The sequence below is a fragment of the Triturus cristatus genome, chromosome 9 (assembly GCF_964204655.1).
Source record: "Triturus cristatus chromosome 9, aTriCri1.1, whole genome shotgun sequence".
NCBI lineage: Eukaryota > Metazoa > Chordata > Amphibia > Caudata > Salamandridae > Triturus > Triturus cristatus.
The window spans coordinates 1105324498-1105338623 of NC_140592.1; the positions used below are offsets into that span (position 1 = coordinate 1105324498).

Genomic DNA, 14126 nt, shown 5'->3' on the forward strand with positions numbered 1-14126 from the left:
TCCCACCAAGGCAAGAATATACACTTATGGCGGAACACGCCCGCTCTCCCTAAGAGGAAGGATTGAAGTCAACAGCGACAAGCACACAACATGGGCAAGGTTCCACATCACGGAAGGAAGAAAGGGCACCCTCCTCAGGTGCCACACAGCAGAAGACCTAGGTCTAGTCTTCTTTGCTAACCATGTGCACGACTCCCATGCAGACGCCATCATGCAAGAATTCCCACAACTCAAAGACAAGCAGGCCAAACTGCACATTGACTGCACAGGATAGTGCCATTTAACTTAGGACCGCAAGTAGAAGCTGAACTGAAGAAGCTCGAAGATCTGCGCATCATAGAACCCCGTGGGTGTCGCTGCTGGTGATCTCGCCGAAGCCCAAACAGCCTGGGGCCATCCAGCTGTGTGTGGACATGTGCCTCCCCAACCAGGCCGTCAAGAGAGAACGACACCTGACCACAATGGACGACATCGTAGCGGACCTCAACAACGTTCTCCACCCACGTAGGCTTCCGGAGTTACAAGAGGCTGAGCTTTGGGGTATGGTCGGCCGCCGAGGTGTTCCAGAAGGCCATCAGGGAGACCCTGTCTGGCCTGCCAGGAGTCATCCATCTCAGTGACAATATCCTGGTGTTCTCGAGTACATTGGAAGATCACCACAAACATCTACAAGACACTCTGCAACATCTGGTAGACAGTAGCATGAACCTCCACAAAGCAAGGTGCTCCTTCTACCAAGAGTCAGTTGACTTCTTCTCGAGGGAGGGACTATGAGTGGACCCCAAGTAAGCGATGGCCATCCGGTCAGCACAAACCCCCACCACACCAACGGAGCTCGCAGCTTCTTGAGGATGGCCACCTATTGTGGCAGGTTCATTCCGAACCTGGCCTCACTGTCTGAACCACTACGAGCCCTCACATGCAGCAGAGTAGCCTGGGAGTGGACAGCAGAAGCCAACACGGCCTTCCAGGCCATCAAAACCACCCTAATGGACAAGTCAGTTATGGCATACCTTCACCCCGGAAGGCGCACCAAACTGGTCGTGGACGCCCTCCTCCAAGAAAGTGAGAGTGACACGTGGGCACCCGTCGCATATGCCCAGCCATGCTTTGTCGGCCACAGAAACCAGATACACCCAGATCAAAAGAGAAACCCTGGCCATCAATTGGGCTTGCCAGCATTTCCATTTGTATCTCTATGGGAAGGAATTTCGTGTGGTCATGGATCACAAGCTACTACTTCCCCTGTTTGTAGGTACCTCACGGCTGGCTCCCCCCAGAGCAGAAAGGTGAGCAGTCCAACTGCAAGCCTACAAGTTCGAATCGTGTTTCGCCCTGAGGCCAACAACACTGCCGATTATCGGTCACGACACTCAGACATGACAGATCTGCGTCAACCGCACACTGAAGAAGAGCACACGGAGGCACTCGTCAGGATGGTTACTCAAGAAGCATGCCCCAAGGCACGGACGTTAGAGGACATTGCCATGGCTACGGCGCTGGACGAAAACCTGACGTGATTCAAGGAAGCCCTGCTCACCAACGGATGGATGCAATTCCTGGATGGGGCGCATGTGCTCACAGCTCAAGACGCTCAGGCAAGACAGCAACTATGGAGTGTCTGCAGCGAACTGAGTGAAGGGGAGCACAGCGTCATGCTGCGGGGCCATTTAATGGTAATTTCGACAAAACTGTGCCAAGTCATCGAATTGGCACATGTGGGGCACCAAGGCACGGCGAAAACCAAAGCACGCCTACGCTCTAAGGTGTGGTTCCCTGGCATGGAAGCCATGGTGGATGAGAAGATTCGGAACTGCCACTCATACACGATCACAGGCGGGGACCCCGCTCCAGCCCCAATCATCACAGTGGAACCCAGTGAAACACCGTGGTCGAGGATCAGCATCGATTTTGGCAGCTTCTCCAATGGCCTCAGCACTCTAGTGCTTCTAGACTCTTACTCGAAGTTTCCAGTCGTGGAAGTGGTCACATCCGCAGCCTTCTCTCAAGTCCAAGCTGCCCTCGACAAGACCTTCGCACTACTGGGCCTCCCCGAGGAGATCAAGTCCGATAATGGGCCCCCATTCCAAGGAAGAGAGTTCCAGGAGTATCTGAGAGGGAAGGCCATTCGACACCGGATGATCACCCCTCAATGGCCCCAAGCAAATGGAGAGGTCGAGCGCTTCATGAGGACTCTCAACCGGGCGTTATGAATTGCAGTGGAAAGAGGAGAGAACGTAGAAAAATCACTCCACCAGTTCCTCCACGCATATCGGTAGACCCCACACAGCACCATCTCACCTGATTTTGAAGAGGTCCCCGAAAGACAGCATCCTGACCGACCCCTTCTGGATCCCTACAGAAAGGGACAACGCGGCTGTACATGCCCGCAGGGAGAACACTAACCCTAAGGAAGCCTCGTCCAAGGTGCCGAGACACCCTCTCTGTGCATGGGTGACTACGTGATAGTGAGAGACAGACACCCAGGCTAGAAATTCCGAACTCCTTACGAGTCCAAAGCACGGAGTTATCAGCATAAAGGGGACCATGGTTTCAGTACAGAAGGATGCACGTGTGGTCAACCAGAACGTGTCATGGTTCAAGAAAGTCCACGGGCCCTGTCCTGGCCAAGAGGGGCTCACTGAACTTGAACCAGCAGGAGACTCCCAGAGTGACAGTCTGCTGCTTTCACCAGCTCTCAGAAGGAGCCATGAAGAGACCGGGGCTGGCGGAGCAGCACAAGCAGATGGCAGGCCAGGTCAGAATGCTGCTTGTGAACCGCTAGACTGTGTGCGGCCAAAGCAGGGTCCAGCTCCAGCTCCTGGAGCCAGAGGTATGGACTGCAGTCGAACCCTGCGCCCTGCCAACGGCTCAGTGACTTTGTGTGTACCTTACCTTGAGCATGATGTTAATGTGATTGGTATTCGCTAAAGAAAAGGAGTGATGGAGAGAGCCATTCGGGCTCTCCCCTACAAAGTTGTGACTGCACCACTCCTCGGGGCGGGCTCGCCTGAGGTGATCAAATAAATGGAGGAAGACCGCTCGGGTCTTTCCGCCATACAGTTACTCGGTATGAGTGTCCTGTTATTTGATGGCTTCGGGTAGGCCTCAATTTCCCCTCCCTTCCCTATGGCACCATTGTACATCACCTATTTGCCGGAGACTTGCACGTACCTGTGCAAGCCACGCTCCTCCAGGAACGTGGCAGGGCGATTCATGGGGACATTGGCCTCCTGACGTCTACAGAGTCTGCTCGTGACTCTCAGGATCCACTGTTTTGTGGGTTGTTTTCCTCATATGACCTCCGTGGCTATAGCAACCTCTCGACCTGATCTGCCTCTGTTACTAATAGCTTGGTGGATTACAGTCTCAGCCGGTATTTTCTTTTTCGGGGATCACCCGAAATACTCAACCTGAGCTGACCCAGAGGTTTTAATCATTGGAATCAAACCAGATCCTTAATAACTCCTATCTAAGCAGAGAATACAGTATCTAGCAGATTCAAGAATAACCCAATATCCGGTCTTTCTCTGTGTACATTTACTCTCTGGTCTAAAGATCTAAAGTATTTACCAGAGTTCCACCAAGCATTCCATAAAGGAGGAGACTCCTGGCGCCACAACTTGCATAGCTCTCTCCTAGCCAAGAGTATCAAGTAAAATAATAACTTCTGTTGTGCCCCCTTTAGGGTATGTAGACCCTCAACTTTGGGCGCTACCCCGAATAGTATTAAAGTTGGACTTACCTCCACAGCAGGACCCAGCACCCTGGTGATGGTCTTACCCACTCTTCCCCAAAATTCATGGAGCCTGGGGCAGGAAGCAAATATGTGGATGTCATCCGCATTCAAAGTGCCACATCTAAGACATCTTGCTTCTCCACCAGCTTTTATTCTTGAAATCTTAAGAGGGGACCAGTATAACCTGTGGATGGTAAAAAAGTGGTTCTTCCTGAGTGCAGCAGATTTTACTAGTGGGTAAAGAGTGTCTATAGATACTTGCCATATCTCATCCAACTCCTCGCTCGGCAAGTAATTATCCCAGACTTGATTTGGCTTCTTCATCTTAATATCTGCTGCAGAGAGGAAATAGTTGTACCATAGAGCCACTTTTTGTAAGTAATTTTCTATTGAGAGTTCAACCGGAGAGGGCCAGCTTTGTGCCTTACTCCACGAGGAGATCTGGTAAAATTTAAACCTTGAAAGGGCACCTCCGGTGGTGGCATTCCAGTATTCCCAAGGGTGACATTCATCAGCCTGCATAATGTCTTTCCAATGCGTGACTCCCGCCTCAATCAAAGGACGAACTAAAGCATCTAATAGACAATCTGGAGTACCAGGGGAATCCCACACCGGGGCCCAGTCACTATAGTAAGAAAGTCCGAAACATCCCCGACAAGTCGACCAAAGCTTGGCCGCCGCACGCAAAGTCTTCAGACGTACTTTCTGAAAGAATTTGAGGGACCCAAATTTGTACATAAACCCAGATTCCGCTATACCTACTAGCATAGGTTTAAACATACTCCCGATTAATGTGTCATCTGGCGTTTGCAAAAGCATCCTACAGTTTTTTAGTTGATAGGCCCATGAATATAATTGTAAATCCGGCAAACCCATACCTCCACTCTGAAGTTTTCGTCTACGTTTTTTCCAAGAGAGCCGAATTCCTTTACTTGCCCAAATGAAGGAAGAGATCTTACCCTGAATTTTGAGCAGGTCTGCCCTTGCAAATTCCAGCGGTATGTTATTAAATAAGCAGGTATATTTAGGGAGGATGCACATTTTAACAAGGTTAACTCTACCAAAATGGGAGAGTGGGATACTCTGCCATCTCTTTAATAAGACATCCACCTCTTTAGAAACCCTGTCTAGGTTCACTTTTGGAATATTATCAGGATTTTGAGTGATTATGACTCCAAGATATCTGAGCTGTTTTGCAAAAGTGTTCCTGTGATCAGGGATATTCCAGGCCATAATCTCGTTTTTTTCTGCATTAATCTCATATCCTGAGAGATTCCCAAAAAGCCGGGCCTCAACCAGAAGCTCTGAGAGAGTGACCTCAACATTTGAAGAAAATAAGACCAGGTCGTCTGCATAAAGAACTACCTTCCTTTCAAACCCGTTCGATACAAAAGGGGCTATCTTTATATTCTGCCATAGGCTTTGTGCGAAAGGTTCAATATATAAGTCAAAAAGTATAGGAGATAGTGGGCAGCCCTGCCTAGTTCCTCGACCAATTCTGACCGTGGAAGATAAACTGCCATTCACCAAAATCTGAGCAGTGGATGAAATATATTTTTTTAAGGACTTCTCTGAACCCTTCAACAAACCCAAAAACCTTCAGAGCCCCATCTAGAAAGACCCAGCTCACACGGTCGAAGGCTTTGGCAGCATCAACCGTGATAATGGAAAGTGGCTGACTGTGTGAAACTGCTAAGTCTGTTGCTCCTATTAAGGTGTAAACTAGTTCTGACATTTGCCTGCCCGGGAGAAAACCTTTCTGGTCTTAGTGTATGATAGTACCTACTATCTTAGACAATCGAGTGTTCAGTACCCCTGCAAAGATCTTATAATCAGCGTTTAATAACGAGATTGGCCGGTACGTTTGGCATTGCATTGGGCCTTTCCCAGGTTTTAATATCAGAGTTATGACAGCCCCGCTCCAAGAAGCCGGCATGGGAGACCTACCTGCCAAAATATCATTGAATAGCTCCAACCAGACAGGGACAAGCTCTTCCTTAAGTAAATCTCCGTCGGAATTGAATCTGGACCGGGAGCTTTACCATTCTTAGCTTTTTCCAGTACTGTCAGTATCTCACTCCCTGTAATTACTGTTTTTTTTTTTTTTTATAAACTGTTTTTATTATTTTCATATTCAAGGCACATATCTTTCTGACATATCGATACAAATACATATAAACAATTTCCTGAGTGTAATTACTGCTTTTAAAGACATTTGGTTTTCCTCACAGAGTTTTGGCAGTTGTTTAGCTATAAGCCATTTATCAATGTCTAATTTGGCGGCAACTTCTTCCTCTTGATATAACTCTTGGAAGAACTGTGCAAAAGCCTGCTCTATTTTATCTTTGGCGTCAATTACTTGGGCGTTTGCTCTAACCTTTTTTATATAATTGTGAGATCTATCAATTCTAGTCTTCATGGCTAATATTTTTCTACAATTCTCCCCTTGTTCAAATTCTCTCATCTTGCTAACTTCCCATTTTTGGATCAGAATCTCCTCCTACTTGAGTCTAAATTGTAGCTGCAGCTCTTCCAGTCTCTTCTCTAAATTTTCATAGACTTTACCAGGAGGGGTCCTAAACTTTAAGTCACCTTCAGCTTTTTTTATTTGAGTTTCTAAATCCGACAGATCTTTCCTCTCTGCCTTGCTCCAACCCGATATTGCCCCCTTTAATGTACCCCTTAACCAGGCCTTAAATGTATCCCAAACATTGTTCAGAGACGTCGACCCCACATTATCTTTTAGAAAACAGGCTGTTGCAAGCTTCAAAAAACCTGGAGTAGATGACTGCAGTAAAATCTCCTATTTAGGGCCCACCTCCTCAAAGGAAATTCTTGTGGGAGGTCTAAAATAAGGGCTACAGCTCCATGGTCCGAAATAAGGATAGGCTGATATTCTATTAGGATGACTTTATCTATTTCCGAATGATCCAGGAATATATAGTCGAGCCTGGAATAATGTGAGTTCTTTTTACTATAAAAAGAATATTCCCTATTCTGGCCCTTTATTTCCCGCCACACATCACTCAAATTTAAATTCGTAAGAGTGGACACAAGGTGGGCTTTAACACGAGGTGCAGAGACCTGTACCCGTGGGGAAGATCTAAGTTATTATCTAACAGTACATTAAAATCTCCTTCCATTATCAGAGGGGACTCAAAGTCTGCCAGCACAAGGCGCAGATTATTTAGAGGCCCCACGTCATCCTCATTAGGGCCATAAAAGGATACTAGGGTGTATTTGCAGCCCTGAATCTTAATCTCGGCAATAGCCCAGCGTCCTCGGTCATCCACTTGAGACTTAATAAGATCTATCGCTGAGTTGGATTTAAGTATAATTGCTACCCCTTTCGAACAGCATAGCTGATCTGAAGCTATAACCTTATCCACCCATCCCAATCTTCCAAATAGTGCTTTGCACTCAGATAGCATAAGATGGGTTTCCTGAATCAGAATGATACTAGCTGAGCTATTTTTCAGGTACTGAAGAACTAAACGTTGCCTTCTTCGAACCCTCAAACCGTTAACATTCTAGGTTAGAAGCCCCAAGGTCTGTGTTCTTCCATACTGAGGACTACCCACCATTTTCTGCGTGATCCCACTCACTACTCTGACTGCTACTGGAGGTCATTATGTCACGAGTACCTTATTAAGCTATGTATTATTTTTTTTTCCCAATGCTCCCCAACAACAGACGTGTAAGAAATCCCCATCACCCCACCCACCCCCCTCCGACCTTCCCGTGGGAACCCTCCCTGTCTGACCATTAGCAATATCTATTGCCTTATGAGTCTGAGTTCTCCCGTCCTAGAAACAAAAAAAGAAGAGAAGAAAAAGCTACACCATCAAAGCCAAGCTTTCTTAAGCATAACTCCACACCTAAGAGCTGCAAGTATTTTTAGTTTGTGTCAGAAAACCATCCACTTCCTCTGGAAACCTAAAATTTTACATTTTGTTAGCCCAGAGGACTTTCAAGAAAGAAGGGAACCTCAACTGCACCGGTGCACCCTGCTCTCTTAGAGCCTCCATCCGCTTCCCTAATTCCCATCTTCTGTCCTCTGTTACCTTTGATATATCGGATCGAATCCTAAAAGAGGCATCTCCAGCTTGTATGGTTTTGAGTTTAAGGGCAGCCCCTAGAAGTTGCTCTTTCAGAAGATAGGACTGAATAAAGACTAGGATCTTTCTTGGTTTCTTTCGTGCAGGGTTCAACTTAAAGGGATCTCTGTGAACCCGTTGAATTTCAGTTTCCCAGACTGCTGCTGAAGCAATCTGAGGGAATGCTTTCATCAAAATGTCTATTACGTAGGCTTTGAGATTATCACCTTCCAGTCCTTCTTTCAGATCCAAAATCCTTATATTGTTCCTTCTCAAAGTGTTTTCCAATCTCTCCAACCTATCGGAGAGATCCCGCTCCCTCTCCCTAGGCCTCACCACTTCCTGGGAGTTATCCTTAACCACCAGGTCCATTTCTTCCACTTTATTTTCCAACATCTCCATCCGGTTTGTTAGTGCTGTCAAGTTTTCCTCTAAGATAGAGCAGGTCTCTTGGATCTTCCTCTGGCTAAGCTCCAAGGTGGAAAAGCGGTCACTAATCTCTGCCGATAGGCGTTTTAAAATTCCTTGTATCGTAGCGGGGCTCTGCTCTACACCCTGCTCTGCGCCCTCAGGGTTGGACACCCCTCCATCTAGAGAGGCACCCCTCATCTCTCCCCCCTCTATATGATTGCTCCCCTGCATCCCCTCTATCCCCTCCATCCCACAGGTATCAGAAGTCTTTTTGCCTAGTATGGAAAATCTATTTGAGAGTGGGACAGCAGGACTTGAGGTCGACAGTTTATCCCCCTGTGCCATAGCCTGTTTGCCTTGGTCCCTATCTATCTGGGATTTCGCCGAAAAATAGGACCTCAGTGAGGGTGTTATCTTTAGGAGGGGTTGATTTTTGTCTTTTTTTATGCTTTTCACAGGGGTTATTTTCCCTGATTTATTTGTTTTATAGTGGTTTACTACGGGCTCAGCAATCTGGGGGGGGCTGTGCCGACTGAGTTAGCTGCGCAGAGGGATGTAAAGGGAGCTCTTTCCCTAAAAGGCTTCTAGCCCTCAGTTTGTACCTTCTACCTTGTGCGGGCTCAATGACAGACCCTTCTAGTGACGGATCGGTAGTGTCTATACCTAGCAGAAGCCCCTTATGTGGGTTTCCCCTTAACTGCCTTTTATTCTTCCAGACTGATCACACTGTTGTCCTGAAAACGATTTTTCTGCCTCCATATGGTGATAGGAAGAATCATTCCCTACGCTATCTGCGGTGTCTGACTGACCCCAGCGTTTGGCCAACTCTCCGCCAAGTTTAATTGAGCCCAGAATAGTTATTGCTGTTTTAGACTCAATACTGTATTCACGAAAGCAGGTAGGGCTAAAGGTTGAAAAAGGAATACAATTATCTGTAATCGTGCTGGTTAAACGCCCACTAAGACATGCCTACCTATGGCCAGGGTTCTGAGGATATTGAAATTTCTGAGCCCGCCTGCTTTCTGACAGTGCCCCTACTGCCCTCGGGAAGAATAATAAACCCCCTCCTCACACATTTAGGCTGATAATGTCTATGAACACACTGGGGAACACACTGACGAGGTAGAATTACGCTAGAGTGCTGAAAATACAGGGGATGATCAGAGGCAATTATCAGCAGACCCTCTATTTGTTCTTTCGCGTTAAAAAAAAAAAAAAAAAACAATCAACCCACTTAACGGGGGGGGGGGGAATAGGGGGACTGACCCTCGCGCCTCATTGTCCAACCGGACCTCGTTACAACACTGGTCTCCCCCACCGCGATAATGCCGACAGGGAAACAGCAACTGAGTTCCCGTGAGGCCGGGCAAAGCGATTCAGCTCCTCCGGTGGAGACAGCGCAAGCGCCGAACCTCCAGTAGTCACCGTCGATGATAGAGGGAGCGGGTATATCGGATTCGGTAAGAAGAATGAAATTATTTACACTCCGTTATTAGTCCGGCATAATCCCTGGGATTTTTCCCCCAGAAGTCCCCGGCAAACTTGCAGGCAGGCATCGGCTTTTTAATGTGGTAGATTGCGGGCGGGCAGACGGGAGAACAGCAGACTCGCGACCAGCTACGGACTGGCCACCATGTTCCCCTCCCCAGGATCCACTGTTTTGACGAGACCGCATCCCACTATTTCTGGCTGATCCGGATCCCACTGGAAACTGTTAACCAGCGTGGTCTGTTTGCCTTCTGCTTCGGCGTTACGGGTATCTTCCTCTTCTGACTTCCCAATCAACGGGGTAGTCTCTCTCCTTATTGACCCTTCGCTAGTGATGACATTTTCATCTGCAGTCACGTGATCCAAGTGATTTCTCCGGTTAAAGGGCCCATAACTCAAAAAGATTGCATTTTCTAAAGCATAATAGAGCTGAAGTTCCTCCTCACTTCTAATCCCTCCCAGGACGGGCTGAAAATAAAGAAGAGGGTCAGCTAAGTAAGGGACATAGCAATGCTCTTCGTCAGTCTCTTCCGTACCCGACTCTGGGATCACTCTGCATGACAGAGTGTTATCAGAGATTTGGGAATTGTCAATTTTAAGTCGAGCCTAGCGGCAGCACGCATGCAGTGCTCGCTCTGTGAGGCTTGCTATAATGCAGTGGAAGCTCCGCCCACTCTCCGCCCATATTCGTCATTGGCTTGTGCCATTGTCCTTCTTAAATGCTGGCTTCTGATTCGTAAATAGGCTTGTTAGTCCCTCCTTGGTAACACCTGGTCTTCATTTGTAACCTCCCATGGCGATTGGCCCTTTTACTTCCTTTGTTACACAGTACATCTTATTTAGTCTATAAGCACTACTTTCTTTAATGGTTTCTCCTTCTGCAGACAGGACATGTTTTCCTGCAACATTCAGCTCAATGCGCTTTACAGGCCGTCACACGCAATTTACACGGGCGTACAAGTTTTATATACACAAGCATTACTCCGTGTTTCAGTATGGCGCCCTCCCGTTTTGATGTTTTTTTTTAATTACTAATGGCGCAGGGGTCACGGGTTTATGTAATGCTTGTTTTGTTTCTTGGGATCTGGCATGCAGGCTCGAAGAGCCTAAAAGAAAAGCAATATTTTCTCCATTAAAGTGTCCATTTCTCAACATTTCTCTCTCCGTGTTGTTTATTTCACTCATAAGAAAAGAAATAGAAGTCCTGCAGTAAAAAGGGACTCAAAAGCCGCCAGGTATTATATTACCCGTATATGTACGAGGCCTGCACAACTGCCTGTCTGCCAGGATTCCCGAACCAGACCCATCTTTTATAGGCCATCACATGCTGCTGCTGCTTCACAAGAGATATATTCTGACATCTCTGATCCACGCTCACAGATTTGGGCCCCCTAAAGCAGTTGTCTGGAAAAATTCCTTTAAGCAGTGCAAATCAATTAATCACCACATCTGCAACAAAAGGGAGTACAAACAGGTTTATTGCATATGCCAGGCTTGTATAGCTGGAAGAGCGACGACGTGCTATAAGAAAAACACAAGTCAGTCTCAACTTACACACACTGTGAGTCGTCTTATAATACATATTTGGCCAACTTCCATAACTCTAATACAATATGAACAATAGAAAAAGCTTCCTGCTTTTCTGTTATGTCCCATCCAGATTACATACATTTCCTGCAGCTTTTCCCTGTGTTTGTGACTTCTCACGCCAAACTTACAGACAACAATTAGATCATTCTTGCTGCTCTGAATTTCCTGTTACATATTCAAGACAGAAAGTTTTCTCAGCCAGAATACAATGGGAAGAAAAAACACTGAAGTCACTCTGCATTTTAGACCTTTTTTTAGGCAACAAGGCCTTAGACAAACCCGACATCCAGGACGGCATCCAATCAAACCAGCCCCCGAACCACTCATCTGGAGCACCCCCTTCTTTCTTCATCTGTGTATGCAAATTATGCTAAGTCAATATCGCCAGAGTTAGATTTCCTTCATCTTCTTCATTTGCCGGTATGAAAGTACAGCATACCCAATACATTTTTCCTACATACTCCTCCTTTGATTGCTGTCATTAAGTCCATAACAGATCTGTTTTCCATCATCATAAGTCTGATTGAACGCAACTGTTCTTTAATTGCATTAAAGCCATCTTCAGTAGCATTTATTGCTTTCATTAATTCCCACCGGGTGATTTGAACCCAGCGAGCAGTTGCTTTTGCTTGAAACACAGGTATCAGACTCCCAAAAAATGCTTGGCCGTCATTGAACAACCTATACTCTTTGGGCACATCCTGCCACACTGAAGTTCCAAAGTACTCATCCATCCTTTTTCTTCTGTGATGATGCAGCAACGTTGATGCTTTACTCATGGAATGCAAATATTTTAATTCTTTTGCTGGTATTACCTAGATGAGGTATGCAAAGTCACCAGAGAGCAGATTCCGCTCCAGTCGGGGGGTAATTGAGTGTATATTTGAGCTCCACACTGCCAGAAAAAATCCATAGGGCTTTAGGTACCATCCTGCATATCGACATTGTAAAAGGTTTTGCTGCAATTTTCCTGAAAGCAAAGAGAAAATCTCATTAGTTTCACAGCCAGCTTAGGATGAAGTTTAGTTCCAGTCCATGTATATCTCTGTACATTTCATCTCATACTTGCTGACATGATGCTTTTATATCATCAAATCTCAAATGATTTTTTTGTTTCTGTGCCATTCCATAAAGATATGGCCCTACATGAAAACCTAGCTCCTGTAAACCATTTATTATTGGCAAATACTGATGCTTCAATACTGAATACTGGCCTGGCTGCGCAATCAGGGGGCAGTGGTTTGGCCGAATAATTATTACAGGTGGATGGTGGATTAGATCTCCCTAGAATACCTTGTTCCAATACTGCTTCCTCCCAATTTACTCCTACTTTTCCCCTCTATCCTTCTTTCCCTTGCCCTCTTCTCCCCCTTCATTCCATCCTTATTGGTACTTACCATTCCATGGAATCTTGATGTGAAGCTCACGGTAGAATGTTCTGTGAAGCTCCATTCGTCAGTTGGTGCCTGAGGATCTTGTTCCAATAAACGCAGTTCTCCTGTAATTGGGAGTCTTCATTATTTAACAATTTGGCGACGATTTGCTGCGCTAGGGGTAGTCCATGAGCCTCTCCCCTGGTTCTTGCGTCACCAGCTGCCAGCGTTTCTCCTCTGTAGCTCTTCAAGCAAGTGTTCTGTACTCCATATTTCGAGAGTGGTTGAGGACGCTGTGATTTTGTCTGCACGGTTTCCACATGAACAGTTCTAGTGGGCGTGTCCTTAGTCTGCTTTTGGGCTCTGCTTTGCTTTTCTCTCTCCGTGAGCTCCGTGGACTCCCTGGTATTGCCTTCATCGCACCTGTCCTCCCCATGGGTTCGCAGGCTTTGTGTCCGTCTCAACCTTTGGGATTGCTTGCCTGCCTTCAGGGCCTCTCCGGGAGGTTTCGGATTGCTGCGGAGCCGCCTGCCAGCTGTCCTCACCGCTGACAGGCACAGCTGATTGCCATTGTCGCACGCAAGCGTCCGTTTTAACCCACCAGGTTTCCTCTCAGCCGTTTGTCTGCGATCTTCGAGTGCTGTGGGTGACTCACCTGCCTGCCTGCTGGATTCAAGCATATTGTCTCTTCTGCCTGCGGTCACCAAGCGTTGGGGGAATATTAATTTCCCTGTCGAACGAACTGTTGGCTCTTTCTCTCTCTGAGGTAAATAGTGCAGTTTCCTGGCTTCCAGTTTTCTCAACATTTTCAGTCAGCTGCTCGGCACTCGTTCACACCGTTTCCAGTCAGCTGCTCTGCGCGCTGCCAACCAAAGTTTAACACTTTCATGTCAATCATCTATGCAGGGTGCCTTTCTTTGCTGATGGACACAGCGTTGTTTACTGTGTACTCCTCTTTCAATAGCGGACTTCCTGCTATGAAGTCTTTCAAAGGCTGGCTTCCTGCTGAGAAATCATTACTGTGAGAGGCAATAATAACTGCAGGGTGCCTTCTTTTGCTGATGGCCACAGCCTTTTTAGAACTATTATTCCCTGCCTGGAGGGACAATTAACGGTCTTTAAGTCAATTAACTCGACTACTGAGTTCCTGAGGTGATATTCTGTCAACACACCACTTGTTCAACATTAACTGACAGACACAGCTAATTACCATTTGGTTATACACTTATTCAGTTTCTGTGTAAGAATTTTTCAGGAAACCTTATCGTTGTATATTGTTTATGTACAGTTTATTTCCTGCTGAGGAGCCTTTACAGTTATCACATCAATCATCCCTGCAGGATGCCTTTCCTTCGCTGATAGGCACAACTAATTACCATCTATGAGGAAAATTAGTCATTTTGTGTGTAGAAATTTCTCATGAAACTT

The 14126-nt window shown here is 46.5% G+C and overlaps 1 long non-coding RNA gene across 1 annotated transcript in view; it reads right to left on the reverse strand.

Moving 5' to 3' along the window:
• Positions 1 to 11195: 11195 nt before the first annotated feature.
• LOC146799445 (uncharacterized) overlaps positions 11196 to 14126 on the reverse strand; it is a 35353-nt gene continuing 32422 nt past the window's right edge. Inside the window, exon 2 of the long non-coding RNA XR_014968910.1 lies at positions 11196 to 12295. This is a non-coding gene — a long non-coding RNA (uncharacterized LOC146799445). The remainder of the gene's footprint in view (positions 12296 to 14126) is intronic.